The 21,470-nt window shown below is 44.6% G+C and overlaps 1 protein-coding gene across 2 annotated transcripts in view; it reads right to left on the bottom strand.

The window, feature by feature from the left end:
- The window catches only part of ZFHX3 (zinc finger homeobox 3), a 330,923-nt gene that overhangs the window by 298,274 nt on the left and 11,179 nt on the right, over nt 1-21,470 (bottom strand). Inside the window, exon 1 of one of the 2 annotated variants that reach the window (XM_056811478.1) lies at nt 20,197-20,635. The exons of the other annotated variant lie outside the window; for it this stretch is intronic. The gene's annotated coding sequence lies outside the window, so the exon portion shown is untranslated. Of the gene's footprint in view, nt 1-20,196; nt 20,636-21,470 lie in introns of those variants that run through there. 2 annotated transcript variants of the gene reach the window in all.

The following is a 21,470-nucleotide window of genomic DNA, read 5'->3' as shown; positions in this document are numbered from 1 at the left end:
GATTTCAGAGTCCAAGAAAGATGGAAAGTTTGGGCTTGTTTTTGTTTTCACCTCCTCAAAGGGGAAACTTCCCTTCAACTCTTGATGTTCCCACCGTGACACGGAGGACATCCCAAGGTCTCCAAGGTTTCCCAGCAGAGCCCTGGTACCATGTTAGAAGGTTCCAAGCAGTGCCTGGGTGAAAGTGTCCACCTGTCATCCCAGAACTAACCTCACCAAGGTTGAAGGAGATCATCCCCAGATTGAACATGAGAACATAAGCTAAATTTCAGAGGAAGCTTGGCTTCACCATAGACTTTTGAGGTAAGAGGAGAACTAAGAATGCTCTGAGGCAGAAGGGAAAGACCAGAGGGGGGAAGATGGAAGAAAAGAAAGAGGAAATGATGAGCAAGTCAGGGAGGGGATAGACATATATCTTCAGCACCCAGAGACAAAAAGAAAAGGACAAGCTGAGCACATCTGAGGGTGTCCACCTTTTTGGTAAAGTAGAAGGTAGGTCATTTGCTGAGAGACTGAGGAAAGTATAGGACTAGGGGCTTCAAGATCATGGAGGATAGGATAGGAATTTCATTCAAGATGAATAAGAAGTCTGTTATTCCAAAGCACAGATTTGATTGGTTTAGACAGCATAAACTGGTAGCAGACCCCGTCAGGCCTGTTCAATGAACCCCTCTAGCAAATTCTCCAAGAGAAGAGTTCAGTTTTTTTGACCCCCAACCAGACCCACATCACCCAATTTGATTATCCACTTCATTCACCAGGCACAGCTAGGAATGATTTTTTTTTTAATTTAATTTTTTTTTTTTTGGCAATCACCAAAAATCAAATCCATCCTTAAAAGACAAATGCTGATTTGGCCCCTCACTGAGGCTATTCAGAGCCATGGCTAGGCAGTCTTTGAGGCCAATTACAAGGGAGGCATTTCAAATAATCTGAGCCATAACAGCATCATTATCCGAAGTATATAACCTCGCCGAGAGGTGCACATTTTAAAGGGAACAACACTCCTTGGGATGTCCAAGTTTCTGTTTGTAGGTTTCTTTATACACTCCTCTCAGAAAGCTAAATGACTGGCCAAGTTCACATGTTCAATTCCCCAATAGTTAGTTTCCATAGAGAAAACTGTCTCCGACAACACCCCTGATCCCTTCTAATTGAAAGCCCCTGGTCACAGGGGATGGGTGACTCGGCATAAATCCATCACCACTACGGAAAAAACTCAAAAGGAGTTCTGCGGACTTGGGATCAGTGGCCTCATCATCTTATACAAAGGACAGCACATCATTACTGTCAGACTCACACACGGGTCCCTCCAGCAAGTTGTCTTCCAACACTGAATTTAGCAAGAGAAGAAAAGTTTTTGTATATGATTAAGACAGTTCTCTTGGTTCAGGTCTCTCATGCCCCTACCTTGGCAAAACTGCCTATAGTCATTATTTCAACTGCCTGCAGTTATTATATCAAAATGTTCAGACTCCCATCCGACACTACCAATTTCAACATCTTCACATCCAAATGGGATTCTTCACTCATGGACTGGGTAATTTAGCAAAGGAAAGGAGAAGTGTGTGTGATTTTGTCCTACGCAGTAAAAGGGATGAAACCTTCTTTGGGGATACAACTAATGACTTCTTCTGGCTTTTCAAAATTAAATAAATAAATAGATGAATGCATACACACCTAGAACAGTTAACAGAAAGTTAGTTATTTTTAATACCTCCCAAATCAGGGTTCACTCACTCACTAGTTTGTCGGAGAGCTCTGCTGTGTGATTTCCTGCTATCAAGAATTTTTGTTTGCTTGTTTCTTCGGAACTGCCCTTCCAGAAAGTGTCCCCAGCAGAAACTGGGTTTCCAAACAAAATAAAACAAAGCCAAAGCCACCTTTAAACTAGAAGGAGGGAGAAAAGCCCAAGGGGCCTTGTTAGGGCTAGGTATCTCATAAGGGTGATTTCTGGAAGGGCAAAAGAAAACAGCCTGTTTCTTTATGTAAATGACCTTTTTAGCCATCTCCCCAAAGAAGAAAAGCTGCCCAGATGTGGAAGGCCCATCCCGGGTCACACAATTACAGCCATCTGCATTCCTCCTGGAGCAGGATTAGCCCTGGAATGTGCTTTGCAGCTTTGTGGGGGGAAAAGAGTTAAAGAAGAAAAGAATGGGAAGGAGGGGGGAGCGGGGGATATTTCTCCTTGTGTCTTTCCATCCAACACTTCTGAGATACACTTCCACTTCCATGGGAATCGGAAAATGGAAATAACTCCTGCTCTAACTTTCTAAAGAGGGGAAGGTTGAAGGGGGGAGGGGAAGAGAAGGGAAGGAAGAAGAGGAGGAGGAGGAGGAGGAGGAGGAGGAGAAGGAGGAGGAGGAGGAGAAGGGGCCAGGACAGGGGAGAAAACCTAGTGCATTAGGGGAACTGCCTGTCCTCCTGCTTTGATCCCTTCAGTCGCTATGAGAAACCAACTTTTCTCCTTGGGTTAATCAAAACCAAATTACTCAGGAATGTGGCAGGACAGGTCTGAGCTTCCAGGTCCTTTGTCTTTGAGAAATTGAAATGAAAAAAAAAATGAAGAAGGGGGTGGGGTGTGTGTGTAGGTAAAACACAGGGTCAAGAAAGGTAGCCCCTGTTCAACCCCACACCAAAAAACAAACAAACAAAACCAATACACACCATTTCAGACACAAAAAATATAACCTCGGAAAACTGCTAGGTCTAAAGGAGTGAAAGTCCATTTTATCCTTCTGGCCAGATAATGACAAGACCAGGAAAAGTTGTACTTTCACAAAACAATACTTCAATGTCCAGAGAAATAAAAAATTAAGACTCATTCTGCAAACTCTAAAGTCTGCAAACTATGAGATAAAGGGCTCTTCTATGCCCAGCACTTTAGTCCTCCCTTTCGAATCTAAAATTTTAATGCCTACCAAAAGTGCCTTAGTGTGGGGACTTTGCCAAGTCAAAACTTGTGACTGTATTTTTAAATGCAAGATCATTCCTACAGCACTTTTCAGGTGGGAGGGACAGAGTTTAAATGGCTTTATGAAAAAGCATCACCATTAGAGGTTGATTGAAATTTTTTTTTTCAATTTGTAATCCTCCCTACAAGTTCCACTAAACTAGACCACTGATAGACTCATGTTCTAAAAAAGCTGAAGAATTTATAACTCAAAATTGCCTTGCTTACTGAGCATGTCCAGTGTGATGCCAGGACTACAAAGCAGTTTCAGGGGTGGAGAGGCAACAGATAGTGACAGACATCAGAGGATGAAAAGTGCCTTGAAGTCTGCCATCCAAGATACACAGGGAATTAACATAAATATATGAGTCTAAGGACCTTTTCCCAATGGAGAAATTGTCAAGGAATTCAAAAAGTTCTCCAAAAAAAGAAGAGCACCCACTACAAAATACTCCTGGAAGTGACTAATAAAAGAAATGCTAAACAAAATAACTGCATGGGATCATCCCATAGACAGCAAATTTGCAAAGGAGACAGCAGAGGGAAATGCTCAAAGTTAGAAGGACTGAATGAAGACTAGCATTTTGATGCAATGGTGGTATTACTATGAATTGGTTGAACCATTCTGGAAAACAAATTGCAATTATGCTATGAAGAGAAGTAAAATGTTCATACCCTTTGACCCAGATAGAGCTCCCACTACTAGGCATTATTTACCCTAGAGACAGGCAGAAAAGTCCCATACACACCAAAATATTCATGGCGGCATTTCTTGAGGATGGGGGGAAAAAAACTGGAAACAAAGCAGATCCCTGCCAGTGGTAGTGGTGGTACATGATCGAAATGCAGAATCACTGCTCCCTAAGAAATGAAGAATCTAAAGAATTAAGAGAACGGATGTAGACTGAAAGAGGCAGAACCAGGAAAACAACATACACAATGACAACACTGTAAATGGAAAAAGAAAAAGGAAAACTGAGGGTGGGATAATTTATAATGACCAACTTTGGCCCCAGAAAAGAGTTCAGAAAAAAACCAAACAAACCTTCCTTCTCTGCAGAATGGGGACCGAAATTGCTACATGTTTGATATGCTGATTGGTTTTGCTCAATATTTTTTTTATTCTCTCATTTAAAAAACTTTTATTATAAGTGCATCATAAAATTTTAGATCTGGAAAGAATCTCAGGGACCATCTAGTAGCTAGTGAGCACCTCACCCCCTCGTTCCACAGAAAACAAAACTGAAGCCTCGGGGAGTCATACAACTTTACAAGTCTTTGTTGCTCAATCATTTGTCATGTCTGACTCTTCACAATCCCATGTGGGGTTTTCTTGGCAAAGACACTGAAGTGATTTGCCACTTCTTTCTCCAGCTCATTTGGCAGATGAGGCAAGGTTAAGTGACTTGCCCAGAGTCACTAGGACGTGTCCAACTCTTTATGACCTCATTTGGGGTTTCCTTGGCAAAGATGGTGGGGTGGTTTTCCATTTCCTCCTCCAACTCAATTGACAGCTGAGGAAACTGAGGCAAAGAGGGTGAAATGTCTTGGCCAGAGTCCCACAGCTGCTAAGAAGTTGAGTCTTCTATCCATTTCTATCCAGCCCTCTCTCTACTGAACCACCACCCAGCTGCCCTAAGGTCTCGTAGGTATTAAATAGCAGAGGTAAGATTTGAACATGGGAGCCCACGAGTGCTTTTTCCACTGTATCATTCTGCCTTCATGGATGGGTAGGAAATAGAGGAATGTCTGGGGAAATGGCGGTGATCAAACAAACGAACAAAAGAAACTAACAAAAATAAGTGTTAAAATTCCAACTCCAAACCTCATCAAGCACCTACTACTATAAGAAGCATTGAGTTGGGTTTTAGAGACGTCTGGAAATTAGTCGAACCTCTTCAACTGCCTCTATGATCTCAGTCCCATCAGCTTGCTCCTTCCTAACTGAAGCAGCAGAGCAGGAAAGCAGGTTCATGCCTTCCTTCCCACTGCAAAGCCTGAGCTCTCCTCTTCCTTCTCCCTGACCTACAGGCATAGTCAGGGGCCAAGTTCTATCACATCTTCCTCAAAGCCTTCCCTTTTACTCCCACAGCAATCCCTCTAGTTCAGGTCTTTCTCTCCTCTCCCCCAGACTATTTAAAAGGCCCCTTCGATCTTCCTGACTCCAGGCTCTCCCCCTAGGATGCTCCTCTCCCCAAACTGCAGGTCACTCCTCTCCTAGGACCATCTCAAGTGGCTCTCTTACTGCTCCCAGAATGAAGCCCAAGGACATTCCTGACCCTGGCCCTGACCCACCTGTCCAGTTTCCATCTCCCTGCTGAAACCTCATCCCTCCCTGCTCTCTCACATACACCATACCTCCCTATTTACCTCCCCATCTCTTGTTCTCGCTGGCTTTTCCCACTTGCATACCTTTGTTCCTGCTCTAAACCCCTCCTCTCCCCAGAATCAATTTCTACTATGGCTGGTCCCATTTTTCTGCTCAGCTTCCTCCTTTTCCTACAAGGCCAGTTGAGCATAATCTTGAAAAGAACCTCGAAAATTAGTTAGCCTAAACCTTTTTTTTTAACCCATAATTCCATCCTCCCCTGAAGCAGAGCCTATGCAATAAAACGAGAACAAAAGGCCACACACATTACTACCTGTTGCTCATCATTTGTTATAGGCCCCAGGAATATCGGGGAGGCTGCTTTAAATGCAACTTTTAAAATATGCTTGTTTCACCTTATCTGAAGCCTGAGTCAAACACACACACTCGTCACCGTGCTTAGATCTCTGACATTAGCATTCCTTTTAAACTTCTCAAAACAAGGTCATCCCAGCAGTCCCTTCCCCTCTTTCCGGTCACAGCTGTGGACTTTCACCCCCTTCTGCAACAAAAGGGACCTTGTACATAAAATTAACCTGAACTGCAAACTTCTGTGTGGTGAGATGGAGGACAGAGAGCCCTTGGAATATTTACTCTCCCCCTTCCTGGACAGGCCCAAGTGTGCAGGGGAGCTCACTCCCTCCCACACAGCCACAGAGGGGTGGAAGCTCCAGAGATTAGAAGCTGTTACTAGCTCAGTCAGAACTCTGCTCTGTGCCTGCAGCTGCACAGCCAGGGCCCTACCTTCCAGAGAATAAAAACAAAGCCTTCAAAAAGAAGAGAAAGACAGACAGAAAGAAAACTGTTCTCACTGTGTGTGTGAGACAGAGACAGAGAGAGAGAGAGAGACAGACAGAGAGAGGGAGGGAGAGAGGGAGAGGGAGAGAGAAAGAGAGAGAGGACAGAGAGAGAGGAGAGGGAGACAGAGAGACAGAGAGACAGACAGACAGAGAGAGGAAGGGAAAGTGGGAAAGGGAGAGAGGAAGAGAGAGAGGAGAGGGAGACAGAGAGACAGAGAGAGACAGACAGACAGAGAGAGGGAGGGAAAGTGGGAAAGGGAGAGAGGAAGAGAGAGGAGAGAGACAGACAGACAGAGAGAGGGAGGAAAAGAGGGAGAGAGGAAGAGAGAGAGGACAGACAGAGAGACAGAGACAGACAGACAGAGAGGACAGAGACAGAGAGACAGACAGAGAGAAGGAGGGAGAGACAGAGAGAGAGAGAGGGAGAAAGAGACAGAGAGAGGGAGAGAGAGAGGACAGAGAGAGAAGAGGAGAAGAGGAGAAGAGAGGGAGAGAGGGAGAGAGACAGAGAAAGGAGAAAGGAGAACATGCTGGCTTTAGGGCAGGAGGAAGGAGGAGCCAAGGATATAAGCACATTTTAAGGGAGAAATAGATCATCTCATGTGAGGTTGAGAATCCTAAATTCTGGGCTGAAACTTGTACATACTGCACAGATCTATCTATGGAAAGGAAAATACAAAGCCTGTCTTCCCCTGACCTCTGGCCTCTTTCTCTTTCACCAAATTCACCAACACAAAATATTTACATAATAATCTTACTAATGTTCTAAAGAAAAGATTTCCATCACATTTCTGCTTCTGAAGGGAGTGAAAAGAAAAAAGGAAGAATTATGAAAGGCCACTCCTTGTACAGAAAGGGTCAATGGGCAATTCGGAGGAATAAAACATCCCAATTCCTGGGTAGCACACATCCTATGAAGGCTGTTCAAAAAAACCGAAGGCAACCACAGGAAGTGATGACAGTGATTATTCCAGCTGAATCATCCATGTAAGGTTTACCTTAGGTCACACACTATGAAAAAATCATTCTTTGTAACCATCAGAAATCAAGACCGGGGCTGGTGAAATTGGTCTGCCATCTGAAGAACTAGCTTTGTCTGACAGTGCCGGGGCCCCATTCTCATGAGTCACCATACTCTTTGCTCCCCTCCCTGATGGCTGCCTGGGACACTCAGTCACCTCCCTGGCTTGATCCCTTGAAGGTTCACACCATCACCTATATCCTTTGCCCCTCCACCTGCCCAGGGTTCCTGTTATGACCATTTGTTGGCTTGTTGCCATTAAAGAAAACATAACCCAAGAGCAGCACCTACCAAGAACTGGCCAAGAGAGAGTATCTCCAGCCACTTCAGCCAGGGACCCAGGGTCTCCTTCTCCACCTTTCTACTACTTTTACTAATAATCCTCCCAGTCCTCAACTTGATCAACTCATCCTCCTTCCCCACTGGCTGCCTTGTTCTTGAGCTAGTCACTTCCTCCTCTAATCCTAGACTCAGAACCAACATATTTGAGCCACCTTAGTCTGCGACTAAGAAATTATAATCTATTACTATTCAAAGTCTCCTTGTCCCTGTCCTACTGGGCTCTTCCTTTTCATGGGCCTTCTGGAACCTTCTCTGATCAGTTATATTTCCCCTCTCCATCCCAGATCTCTTCCTCTCCCATCTTATTATACTCAGAGAATCTTGCCTTTCTCCCCATAGTCTTGGCCCTGGCCACCAGTGTAATGGCAATGTAACCTGCCATTGGGTCTCTTCCTCACACCTTAGACCTCACTATTGTCTGAACTAACACACCTCCATGATCTTGCCTTCTGAAACTTCCTTCAATGAGCCTCTCCCTCTGCCTCTTGGCTCCCAAATCTATTTCTAGCTTTCACCCAAATTTTCAGATCCTGCTCTGAGCCCATTTCTATCCCACCAAACTCTCCTCCCAATCACTATCTAGACAATCCTAGACCCTAAAGTCACCCAAGAATTCTCCCGAAGAATCATAAATTTAGCTCTAGAAGGAACCCTTTGAAGGTCATCTAACCTGACTCTTGTTTTATAAATGAAGAAACAGGGACCACCAAATAACTTGCTCAATGTCATACAGGTACTAAGCAGCAAAGTTTGGTTTTGAACTCAGGTCTTTTCACTCCAAATCCAGCATTCTTTTCATTTTATGCTCTTGGTTGTTACTCCTACAATATTGCATGAAACCATGAAAACACACCAACAGCATCCTTTACAAATTCATAATTTCTTATCTCAACTGGCCTCTCACCCAGCAATCTTTTAGACTTCCCAAGTTGTCTATCATTCTTCCCTGCCCTCTCCAAAGTGTTCCAGACCTATTTTGTTAGAAAACTATTCCTATTCCTTTTTTTTAAAGGAAAAACCAACCATCATGGACTCCTTCCCTTTCTATCTCACTGCCCTCCCATACTCTCCCCCTTAGAATCCTTCTACATCTTTACCCATTTTCTCTTTTTACTAGTCTCTGAATCTCTTGGTCTTTTAATCATTCCCCCTTTTTCCCAACAACAGTGTCTCCCTGAAAACTTCTTCCTTACCCCCTTCTATAAACAGCTCAGGTCTCTCTTATCCTTTAATTTTTTTTTTCCCACAAGACTTTGCCATTCCACCAGGCTATCATACGATAATAGCTCTTTTTCACTGACAAACTCCTAGAGTCATCTTCACTACTTCCTCACTATCCACTCATTACTCAGCCACCCTTCTGTAGCAATTTGGCTCTCTCCATCCCTCCACTCTATAGAAGCAGTTCTCTTAAAAGAATTTAAATTCTCTACACTGATAGTCCAATGGTATTTGCCCATCCTTCAGCTTCTCTGACCTCTGCGGCTTCCAACACTGGAAATATTCTTCTCTCTTGGAAAAACTCTCCTACCTTGGCTTCTGAGGCACAGTTCTCTCCTACCTGCCTGAGTGACTACTTTCATGGATCATTCTTTATCTCCTGTTCCCTAAGTGAGGGTGCCTCCCAGACTCTTCTATTCATCCAGGAATCATACATTTAGATATGGCAGAGTTCTGAAAGTTCAGTTCCCAGTTCAGTTGATCTTTTTCCAGGTGGGGAGACTGAGACCCAGAGATATTAAGTGACCTGACTCCTAAGGTGAGGGGTGACTGTTTTTCAGTCCTGTCTTTAATTCTTTAAGACCCCAAGGACTGTACACAGGATTTTCTTGGCAAAGGCACTAGAGTTGTTTTATTATTTTTCAGTCCTGTCTAATTCTTTAAGACCCCATGGACTGTCCATAGGATTTTTTTTTGGCAAAGACACTGAAGTGGTTTGCTATTTCCTTCTCCAGGAGATTGAGGTTAAATGATTTGCCTAAGGTCACATAGCTTAGTTCCTGTCTGAGGCTGGATTTGAATTCAGGTCTTTTTGACTCCAGGTTCAGTGAGCTATCCACTGAGCCATCTAGCTCCCTCGAGGTAACAGGTGGTTGGGCTCCAAACCTGATAACTTTTCCTTACTGACCCATATTGCCTCATATGATTCTAATTCTAATCAGCACCTGCTGGGGGGAGAGGGGAGTTCAATTATTGACATAACTCTCCAACCTAAGCTTAGGGGCTGCTAGGTATAACAGTGGATAGAGTACCTGTCCTGAAATCAAGAAGTCTCATGTTTCTGAGTTTAAATCCAGCTTCAAACACTACCTGTGTGACCTTGGCTCACCTCTCTGCCTCAGTTTCCTCATCTATCAAATGAGCTGGAGAAGGAAATGGCAAACCACTCCAGTATATCTGCCAAGAAATCCCCAAATCAAGTCAGGAGGAATCAGTCACAAGTGAAAACAACTGAGCAATAACAACCAACTATCCAGGGTTAATCTCTCTCCTGAATTCCACCCCTGCCTCTCCATCTTCTCTATGAGATAGCTCTACCCAGAAGTCCCACTGCAATCTCAAAAATCACCATGTCTTCTCCCTAAATAGATCCTTCTTCTAATTCTTTCTGGTTCTACTAAGGGCACCATGATTCTCCAAGTCACCCAGGTTCCTATCCTCAGAAGCATCCCAGACTCTCTCCTCTCCTTCATTCCCCACATCCATCCATGGACTGGTCAACCCCATCTATCTTTTTTAACATTGTGGGGAGGCATGGGCATGAGACTGGGCATCAGAAGACCAGGTTCTTAGACAGCTCTGTTACTTAATACCTGTATGACATATACGGACTCTGATGTTTCACCCGTCTGTGCCTCAGTCTCCCTATCTGTAAAATGTCCAGATGACCTCTAAGATTCCTTCTAGATCTAAATACACAATCCCAGAATTTCTCTTATTCAGCCCCTCATTGACCTTCTTCCGGGCTATGGTGATCACTTGGCCTCTCTATCTAGTCTCTCATCTCTCCAATCTGTCCTTGCTCCACATTGGTCATGGGTCTCACTCAAATTTTCAATGACTCCCTATTGCTTCTAGGAGAAATAAATATACAAACTTCTCAGGCTGGTCCTTCAGGTGAGCTCCACAGTCTAGCTCCAACAGGGTTAATTTCATTTCATCCCCCTCCATATGGTCTATATTTCAATTTAACAGGCCTATTAGCTATTTTCAAACTTAATATTCCTTCTCTTATTATGCCATTATGCCATCTGCACAAATTTTGCCTCCCCGTGCCTTTTCTTCACCCTCTGTTAGCATCCCTCTATTGCTCAGAAGCCACCTCTTCCAGGAAGCCCTTCCCTGACACCCCCAGGTCTTTTGTTTCCTGCTCTACTCCTCAAATGACTCTTGTTTACACATATTTATTTGTATACACTCTACCCCTCAGTTGAATGTAAAATCCTTGAGGACAGAGAGACTGTAATTTTTTTAGTACTTCTCCATTCAAGTGCTTCGACCATAGCAAACCTAGAATAAATGTGATGAATGAAAATAGGAAGGCCACAAACTTACAACTGGATACATCATTTCATCTCTGTTAATACTTCATTTCCTCATCTGCCGAATGGCCATACAGTTGTTTGGCTGCCTATCTCAGCAGAAGAGTTAAAAAAACAAAACTATAGGAAGGTGGACTACTCCACGAGAAAGAGCTTCTACTTGCTAAGATCATCACGAAATCGTTTCAGGAACAAACAAAATGATCAGTTGTGAAGAATGTCTCAACGGCTCACACATCCAACTTTACATGCTACCCATTCATTAGCTCCCAATCATTTCAAGAAGTCAGTAACAGAAATATTTTTTCTGTCCCTGTTGGGGATGTAGAGACGGAGGCGGAGAGAGGGATGGTGGGTCCTGGGAGGCAGATCTTCCAGCTGGAAGACTGAGTTCTTTCCCTTTCCCCTCTCCTGCTGGAATCTGGGCGCTGGAAGGGACACCTAATCCAATCCCCACTTTACAAAGGATGAAAGTCAGGCCTAGGATGAGAGAGAGGAGGCCTTGCCAAAGATCACAAAGCTGATTAGTGGATTTGACTTAGGTCAAAACCACTCTCCTGCCATGAAAGAATTTTGTTCTATGGAGTCTTCCTCGAAACAGGTGCAGGCTTTGGGCCCGGAAGCAGTTTGTCATTGTCGTCGTTGTGGCCCTTTTTATCCGGTAAAGATTTTGCTGTAAATGGTATTGACAGAGTCAGTTTGTAGGGATATTCTCAAAATAACCATAAAGTCTTGCCGCTCGCTATTGGGCTCGTCACTCGGTTAACAAGCATTGACTGAGCATTTGTAGGTGCCGGGCGTCCGATGCCCGCCTAGCCAACTCTTGGGGCTGCTGGGAGAAGCAAAGGGGGATGGAGGGGAGGGAGGGCAGCGCTTCTTCCCAAGCGCTGAGCCTGACCAGCCTTCGGTGCTTTGGGCCCTCGGAGAGGATTCCTGGGAAGGTGGGGAAGAACTCCGGCGGCTAGGGAGGGAGGAGAGCCCCGAAGGCCTCGGGAAGCCTTTATTTGGTGCCCAGGGATTGCAGGCACTTTAGAAAAGAGGAAATTCTCTGGGCTGAAAAGGAAGGGAAAATGGCATTCCAAGGGACTGGCAGGGAGGGCCTCAAGGGCAGCTCAGGTGCACCGGGAGGCTGACCTGTCTGCCTGTAACCTGACTCCTCTCATCAAGCACTCAAATTGAAAAAGTCAAGTCCCTGGGCTGCTCTTTTCTTCCTGCCCAACCCACAGAAAAAGGCCTGGCTCCCCTCTCCGGCTCGGTGCCCAGGCCCAGGCCCGGGCGAGAAGCCCCGGAAGGTGGGGGATCTGACCCGGACGGGGACCGAGAAAAGGCACGGGGGTTCCTGGGCAGCCCCAGAGCCAAACTGGAGGCCCGGAGAAGAAGCCCCTGAGCGAAGGCTGGCAGGGAGGCAGAGGCTGCGAGTGGGGGGAAGGGGGGAGCACTTGATAATTAACTCAGCAAGTTGATAGTATTTGCATATAAATGCCGACACAAATCACTACAAACAAGCTAGGACAAGCCAGGCCTATTAGCATACACAAGGCAGCCTTCCCCGGCCTCTTTAGGTGGGTCGTGGAGAGAAGCTCGCTTCCGAAGGAAGGCTGCCCACCGACTGCCCGCCTTTGTGCCTGGGGGGGCGGCGGGGGACACAGGGTACACGGAAATGTATCTGTTTCAAACCCTTTCACCACTGAATCCAAAGGCAGGATCTCAACAAGCTGGCGTTCTTCCCAGTGCACTGGGGAGAGCGGAACAACAGTTCAGATTTTCTTTTAAAGGTACAGGAAGATAAAACAGTAGAGGAGCCAGAAGTGGGCACTGCGGAGGTGAGAAAGGCGGGGAGAACCTCCCCCCCAGCCAGCAGCCATCCGAAGGGCTTAGGAGGGTCCCACAGGGATGCCCAAGTGAGCAGTGGCGGGATCTAACAGGGGATCACTGCCGTCTGCAACAACATCAGACCCAGGCTGCAAATCAAAGCCACTGGCCCAGGTCGAGGGGATCCCCCCTACGCACATTCCGGGGCTGCTGGTGGTTTTCTTTTAACTCAGGAAGGACTAGACTTTCTCTCTCTCATCACTCCTCCCGGCCACCCTCTCCACCAGCAAGTGTTTCTGCTTTGTCTCTTCATCCTGGTGGTTTTTATTTTGTCCTGGCAGAGGCTGTTTTCACCCAGGAGTTCATCTGGAATCCCCAAGTCCCTACAGATAGAGAGATGCTCTCCACTCACCCTCCTCTCCCCCCTAAATCCTACATTTGAGATGGTGAAACAAATTAGAGGACTAGAAGCTCCCTCCCCAGATCCTCAGGTACAACTGGGGAAAACACACCACTTACAGGCACTAGACAGACCAGTGGAGAGGCTCAGAGACAAGGAGGTCAGATTTTAAAGCAGGTTTTATTTAAGTGCTGGCCTCCAGTTCAGACGAATACCCCAGCCCCTTCTTAGTGCATCCAAGGGTTGACCAGCAGCCTTAATGATAAGGCAGATGTTCTAAGAGCAACAGCCAGGCTGCTTCAAAGAAAGGAAAAACCACCCCAGCATGCTGAGGGTACATTAAGAACCAAGGCCTTTAGCCAAAGATCGTTTTAGAAAGTAGAGCCTGAGATGGGAGAAGGAGAGAGAGGTGGATTTTTTTTTTTTTAGCAGGGAAGGAAAATTGTTTTGTTTTGTTTTTTTTAAATGTTGCTGAAAGGGCAACATACCCTCTTTCCTTGGTATGCTTGTACCAGATGGGAGATTCAGGACAGGCCTCAGGCTACTGGGAGACCTAAGGTGAGGAAGTACTTTGAAACCAGTCTAGGTATAAAGAGGCACTGAATTTATACCAAAGAAAAGCAAAAAAAAAAAAAGGACTTCTCTTTCAAAAACACCTTGAGGACACACACACTTTAAATAGGGAGTCATGGAGGCAAGGCAGCCCATAACCAAATACCAAATAAGGCCTCTATGTTTTACCCAGTGAGCCTGTCAATAATCCAATCATTCTCATGAAGAGATCTAGGAGGGAAGCTATACAGCCTGCCTGGGACTTCACAACCTGATGTCAGTAAAAGAAAAATAAGACAAACATAAAGAGATCTACATAAAGATGTACACAAAAATGGCACCTGGAACTCCATCAGAATCCCTGCTGGTATAACTGAGTTCCTCAGGAAAAAAGTATTTTCCTACTCTAGTCCCTAATCCTACTCCTTTCAGCCTCAAAATACTACATGCCTTGGAAGATGGGTAGAAATATGGTCCCCCTTTCCCATCAATTTTACACCCTCACCCCAAGTTTCTAAGTTCTCCTTCAAAACTCTCCTATGGAGTTTATAAGAAATCAAAGCCAGAAAATCAGAAAGAGAAAAAGAAAAAGAAAAAAAGGAAGGCAATGGGGCAGATTTCACTATCAGAATTACTGGGTTTGTGGCAGAAACACTTTCAGAGAGTGTGAAATTGGCAGCACATAAAATGCCACCGTCCAATATTTTAATGAGCCAATTTTCTTATTCTAGTCATTTCCCCCCATTACTCCCAAACTGTAGCTTCCCCCATCTTCCCTGTTCCCCAAGAGACACTTAAAAATTAAAGGCAAGATAATAGTTTAAGAAAGCCAGTTAAGGCCATTATATAATTAGTTTCCTTCCCTAAGTAAGACAGAACAAAAGTAGGGAAACATCACTGCCTTTTACTAAGTTTGCCATAAGGAGTTCTAGTCTGTTTTTGTCAGAACTCTGGGCATAGGGAAGGAAAAGGAGGTTAATGTCCCCTACCATCTTTACAGTTGTTTTAATAACTAGAACTGATTCACTGATTGAGTAGCTGATGGAGGTAGGGCACACTGATCTTGGAGGCAACCCACCTGTTAATACCAAAACCTGAAGAGAGAGCAACTCCACAATTTGGATGCCCAAGAGACAAAATCAAGAATCCTCCTGTTTATACCACTGCATAGTGACCAGCCCTTGGGAAAGAGGAGGCAGATAGAAAAGGCAGACCATCCCCAGAATCCTCCACACATTCAAGGACCCTGAAAGCATCTTGCTAGGGGATTCTCCCCCAATCTGAAACCAAACAAGCATAGATTCCCTAAACCTTTGCTGCCATAGAACATGTGTCCTAGATCTCCTCAGTCAAATTCTCCTACCTTCAAAATTATTCTTCATTCCTATCAGAAGCAAAACAAGACAGAGACAGAGAGATAACCAGTGACAATTTTAACAGATAGAAAAAGATACCCAGAAAAAAAAAAGATACTCACTCAACGACACATAATTATTACAGAAATATTTCTAAGTTCAGCCAGTGACCCAGAGTAATCACACTTTGCTGAGTCCCCCTGAAATGTGTGGAATTCACTATTATAGTGTAACAAGCTGTTTCCTGCCCACCCACCCCCCCTCGGACCCTTGTCCAAATGATGGTCACCAGCTATACTGAAGAAATTAACAATTTAGCCACATTCAGTTTCTTGTATTCCCATCAAGGGGGTTTTGAAAACTAATAACAAGTGATGGCTGCTAGAGAGAGCTTTCAGGACTGCAAAGTGTTTTACATACATTGTCTCATTTGATTCTCCAAAAACCTGTGAGGTAGCTACAGTAGTGAAGTCCCAGGAACCTGCCTTAGAATCGGTGCCTGCCACTGTGTGTTTGGGAAAGTAACTTAATCTCACTGGGCCTCAGTTACAGTTGCCAACTCTAAACTGAGGGGATTGGACTCAGGTGGCCTCAAGGATCTCTTCCAGGTCCTAAAATCTAGAATCTTAGCACAAGGAATCCTTGCAATAAACCTGGATTTGTCTCCACACCCAGGACTACTTCCTGGAGGTACTGACTGTTTATCAGTTTCAGTGACCCAATAAGATATGGTCTTACTCATAGTAGACACCCAAATAAAATATATGACCCATCGAGTCTGGCTCCTGTAGGGCAATCCCTGCCTTTGATCTCCATGCCTGGGTTTGCTGGCAGGAGATTAGCTGGCCACCTCTCTTTCAATCCTATAAGTAGGAAGTAAGTGCCTACTATGTGCAAAGTACTCTGGAGGCAAGACCCAAACTACCAGAAATGGTCCCTCTGCTCTTAAGATGGAGGGAAACAATATATACAAAGCTAAGTAAACATAAAATGAATACAAAATAATTTGGGAGTGAAGGATCACATCAGGAAAAAAAAAAACTGATGTGAGAGGTAGCATTTAATTGGATCTTATTATCCCTGAGAACTTGAGTTATAAGGTAATAGTGAAAATGGGATGGTTAGCAAGAATCATTATCAAACTGTGGGGCAAAATCATTTTAAGAATCCACCTATATTTTTTTTTAATTCAGAATGGGCCAGTCTTCAAAATTAAAACAGAAGCCACAAGGTTTAACAGAGATAGGACAAGTTTAAAGGGAAGTCATGTTAAAAATCAGCTAAAAAACAGAAATTTCTTGGGGCCATTTATGCTCAATTCATCTCAAACATTTAATTTAGTAAGCCCCACCGTATGCAAAACAGATGAGAAGATACTGTCCCTGCCCTAAAGAAATTTACAGTCTGGTAGGGGAATGATACATACGTAGATAACTATATCATAAAATGAACGCTTAAGTACACTAGAGAATTATAAAACAAAAGTGCTTTGTGTGTTGGAGGGGGGAGGATGTTACTGACTGGTGAGAAGCATGAAGCAGGAAGATTCCATGGAGGATATGGGATGGGCAGGAATTCAGCAAGTGAAGAGGGAGAAGGACACTCTAAGCTTAGGAAATGCTGTGATCAAAAGCAAAGGGATGGGAAAGTCCAAAATGTGTGTTTTCAGGACCCAAGAGTCCTGCCTGGCTGGACTCCAAAGGAAAGGGGGCAAGGCTAGCTAGAGTCGGTTGTCACTGGCTTGTGGATGACCTTCACTGTAAGACAGATGGGAGTTTGAATTTTATGTAGTAGACATTACAGTCAATGAAGACTGTTTATGCTGGGCAAGTGACACAATCCAGTCTATGCAAAAGGCAGCTACTCTGACACCAAGTACATATTATTTACCAAGGAGATGCACCAGTTCAAATTTCTTTAAGCCAATTCCACCCTCCCCCTCTCTCCAAGTCTAGTTCTAAATTCTGAAAATTAATCCAAGATATTTGACTCCCTAAATAAAAATTCCCTGCCTCGAATAACCCTGAGTGATTCTATAGGATTTTCCAACATCTTACATAGGTGCCTCGATATTTTTTCAGTTAGGATGTGGCCACTGACCATCTGCAAGAAAAGGAGTTTCTAAGGCAAGGGGATGCTTCAGTGTCAAGTGTATTTTCAGGGGTTTACAAGCTCCAAAGCTGGGGAGATACTCCCCATCACAACAAAAATAAAGCACAAATACCAGGATAAGATCAGGGACCAGAGCACGCTAAGGAAAAGGCTCATGCTCTCCAGAAGAGATCCTAAGCTGAAACTGAAACACCAAAGGTTGTCCGGTTGTTTTACAGGCACTTATTCTAGAGAACTGGAAACTGAGAAGTCTTTGTTCCACTTTAGATGGTTCTAGGCCTACTATTAGCATTCAAAATGGTCAAGAGGAAAAGTGAAACTGGCCACTGGATGTCCAAGAAAGGCAGGGCCATTGGTAGAATGAGCACCACATGTAATTAGGCAACAGAGGGGAAAAAACTTCAAAGGGTGTTTGGTACAACTCTGCAAGTTCCTTGAGGCCAAGGCCTGCCTTATTCATCTTCTGGTTTCAAGGCTCAGCAGTTAGCCCAACAGGGCCCTGCATACCCAGGATGTTTAATCACAAAACAACTCTGCTTCTTTAATCAAACAGATGACCAGAAAAAGCTCTAGTTTATTATTATATTGCCCTCCTACCATATTTTAGCAACCGTTTGAATTAACTGATGCAGAAAAAAAAGTATAAGAAAATAAATACTTCAGGGTCTATAAAAAGGCAGAAATTTAGATACTAGAGTAGATAGAAATGGCAATTTTTAAAAACCATTTTCAGTGAATAAAAATGTTCTCAGGGTAATTCAGAAATAAATGGTGGCTTTCTTGGGCAAAAATTGTACCATTAAAAAAATATTTCAAAAGTGAGTTATATTATCCACATACATGCCTATATAAATAGCATATCTTTATATATACTCATATGTTATATATATTTTAAAAATTTTAAGTTACAATAAAAGCAGCTGTCAAGGTGCTTTCAATTCCTCTTGACTCCAAAGGACCTGAATAAATTTAGAAAGTCTTCCTTCTTCCTTTGTAACCCACTGTTACTTAAGGCTAGTAGTATAATTAGAGAGAAGCACAAAGTATGGATCTTGCCCATTGGAGGCTTGATACTTTTGTAAAGCAGGCTAAAGAAAGGGCACTAAATTACATTTCTATCTCCTCCAGAACCAAACACAATTATTTGTATAAAAATGTGCTTAAAAAGAAAAGAAGGGGGGAAAGTTGTTGATTGAATGAATGAATGAATGAATGAATGCAATGTTATTTTTAGGAATTTCCTAGCACATCATCTAAAAGTGTGCCTTGATGGACCTCCTCCTAAATAAAACAATTACTTATGTAGACTTTCATACGGAAATCCAAATCCTTGAAAATAATTAAGGCCCACCTTGTACCCACCAGTCCTAACTTTTTATTTGGATGCAAAGTCAATTCACTCTCTGAGGCTGTCACCACAAAGAATTCCCTGTTGCCATCTCAGAATACTTTAGAAGACCACATTTTCCTATCAAAGAGAAAGAGAGAGAGTCCTTGCTATTTCATCATCTCCAAGCTAAACTATTGGAACTCCTGCTTTTGGAGGGTTTCCCTTGAAACTTTTCCAGAAACCACAGCAGTTAAAAGAACACGAGAGTTTGACACCTTCTGAATTTGAGAATGAAGGGACCCCAGAGGCCCACTCTACAACCTGCACCGGCTGCTTGATGGCAAAGAAACAATTCCAAGTCTTGGTGAGATAGATGTAAATTGTACAGTATTTGCAGAATACTTGCATCCAAGGATCCCAAAACACAAAGTAAAAAAAAACAAACAAACGATGGACCAGTCCCTGAAATGGGTTCTCTATATGCCCTCAAATGTCTTTCTCAGATTAGGGGTCCCTGCTTGGTGGAGTCTGCACAGGTCAGCCTATGTCTGAAGGCCTAGGGTCACCTTCTTCTGGGTATTCAAGGTCTGTAAAAAGAAATAAGTGGAATTGATCTTGCATTTGGGGGTCTGTCTTTTCAGTGGTTCAAGATGGAAAGGGGTATATTTTGGGACAGCTAGGTGGCTCCACAGAGAACCAGGATGGAGATGGGGGGTCCTGGGTTTCAGAACCGGCCTCAGATATTTCCTAGCTGTGTGACCCTGGGCAAGTCACTTAACTCTTCTTCTGCTTCAGAAGGTGAGGGTTTAAAAAAAAATAAAATAAAAAAGGGATATATATATATATATATATATATATATATATTCAGAAGGGAGCTTTCTTCTAACCAGCAGGCAATGACCATTTTCTTTGATACTGATCTAAACTCCCATCTTTAAGATAGGAAAAAAAGGAAATAAATAAAAATGTTGTTTTAGCTGTTGTTTATTTGTCTGAGAGATACAGACTTTTAATAACCTGGACGTGGGAACTCCCAGAGCAGAGATTTCCTCCACTGCCTCCAGATGCCAAAAAGTTAAATAACTTGCTCATAAGTCAAAGGAACAGTATATATCCAAGAAAGATCTTGAATCCAAATAATCCTCACTCCAAAGTTGGTTTCATGCCACGCTGTTTTTGTTTGTTTCCAAATAACGACATTACTCTGGCTTCTCCATAGTTGGAAGGCTTCCTTCCCTTTCTAATTGCACTTGAAACACGCCTTAACCCAGTTTGGGGTGCACCAGGGACTTCTCCTTGGTCGCCAAGAGTGCTTTTGTGCTAAGATGACAAGAACACAAACTTCCAAATGCCACCAAGTTTTGAGCATTTCGAACCCACATCCCGAAGTCTCCCCTTTGGGCCAAGCTGAGCCCAACTATGCTAAAACCCCAGTGTGAGCCAACTGGAATCCAGCAGAGACCTGGAGAGGACTCAGCCCTTCCCCCCTCTACCAAGAGAATGGCAAAGGAAGCCAAAAGCTGAAGGCACCTGCCTGCCCATCACCCTATTCAGTCTGGGCTTAAAAAAAGAAGAAGAAGCCGGAGGTGACAGAGGAGGGGCGACTCACCTGGAGCACTCAGGAAGGAGAAGATGCCACAGATGACAGGTCCACGGGCTGCCCTCTGGCCTCGGCCGCGAGCCCCCCACCTGGCCAGCTCTAGGAGGCCTGGCTCCTTCCCCCTCCCCGGTGCCCACAGCACCTCCCATGGGGTGAGATCTGGGGGCTGGGGGGCAGGAGGGAGGCAGGGGAGGGGACCCCAGCAGAGTTTTCATCCTGGGAGATGTGGGAGAGTGGATTCATTCCTGTGTCTCCCCATCCCCTCCCACCCTTCTCAGGAAGGCCAACTCCCTGGAGAGAGCTGCTGGGCTTACCCATCAGCCGGCACCAGGCATTCCACTCCCCTCCCCCAGGAGGCCAGGGGCCTGAATGCAGTCTGCTTGCTGACCAGATTCCTGTAATAGCTTTATGTAAATGAAGTCCAACTCTCACAATTTGCCAGTGTACACTGCACTAGCTAGGGGGGAAGGGGAAGGAGGATGGGGGGCTGGGGGGGGGGGGGGAATCCACATTACACATCAACAAAGCAGAAGGTTAATTTGAAACTCACAGCCCTGCTGCTTGTCTCTGCCTGGCTCTCCTTCTCTCTGTGCAAAGCCTGACATCTACAGTTCTGTCTGGCACAGTCAGGGGCTGCTCATTGGAAGCACTCGAGGACGCCGGCACCGGCGGGCAAGGAGCTCTCGCGCGCCTTCCTCCAGGCCGCCAGGCTGGCCGGTGACCGGCGGCCGGAGCACAAAGTCCCTCTCCGCTCTCGCCTCCGGCCTAGGCCCGCCGGATGCCAGGAGGCAGGAGTGGGCATTGCTGGGAACATCCTGCCATCAGCCCTCTCTTCCCAAACTGCCTTCTGCACCCATTGTGGAAAGGTCAAGGAAGAACAAAAGCAGGGGGGCCCTGGAGGGCCCCGACCCCCCTCACCAGAAGTCAGAGAGGCTGGCCTAGAATTGGTTGGAGTCTTAAAAGAAAGCAAAGCTGCCCTTTTTTCTTTTCTTTTCCTCTCTTTCTTTCTCTTCTTCTTTCTTCCTTTCTTTCTGCCTGTCACTTCAGAACCTTATCCATTAGTCTCTCAGCCCAGGCCACGTCACAGCCAAACCATTGCACTGGGTGCATTAGCCAATGTGGACAGGAATTTCTTTTAAACACACACCCATCCTATTAACTGCTTTACAGAACACTTCTGTTTTTCAGCTGCAGAAACTTATAAAAACATCCCCTTCTTCCAATCCAAAGGCTCAAGTTTATACTACTCCTGCAAAGCAGAAATGGAGCAGGAGGCTGTCCTG

The sequence above is a fragment of the Monodelphis domestica genome, chromosome 1, assembly GCF_027887165.1.
Source record: "Monodelphis domestica isolate mMonDom1 chromosome 1, mMonDom1.pri, whole genome shotgun sequence".
NCBI classification, from domain to species: domain Eukaryota; kingdom Metazoa; phylum Chordata; class Mammalia; order Didelphimorphia; family Didelphidae; genus Monodelphis; species Monodelphis domestica.
Note: the sequence above shows the minus strand (reverse complement) of the source record. Positions and strands in the feature narration are given on the sequence as shown.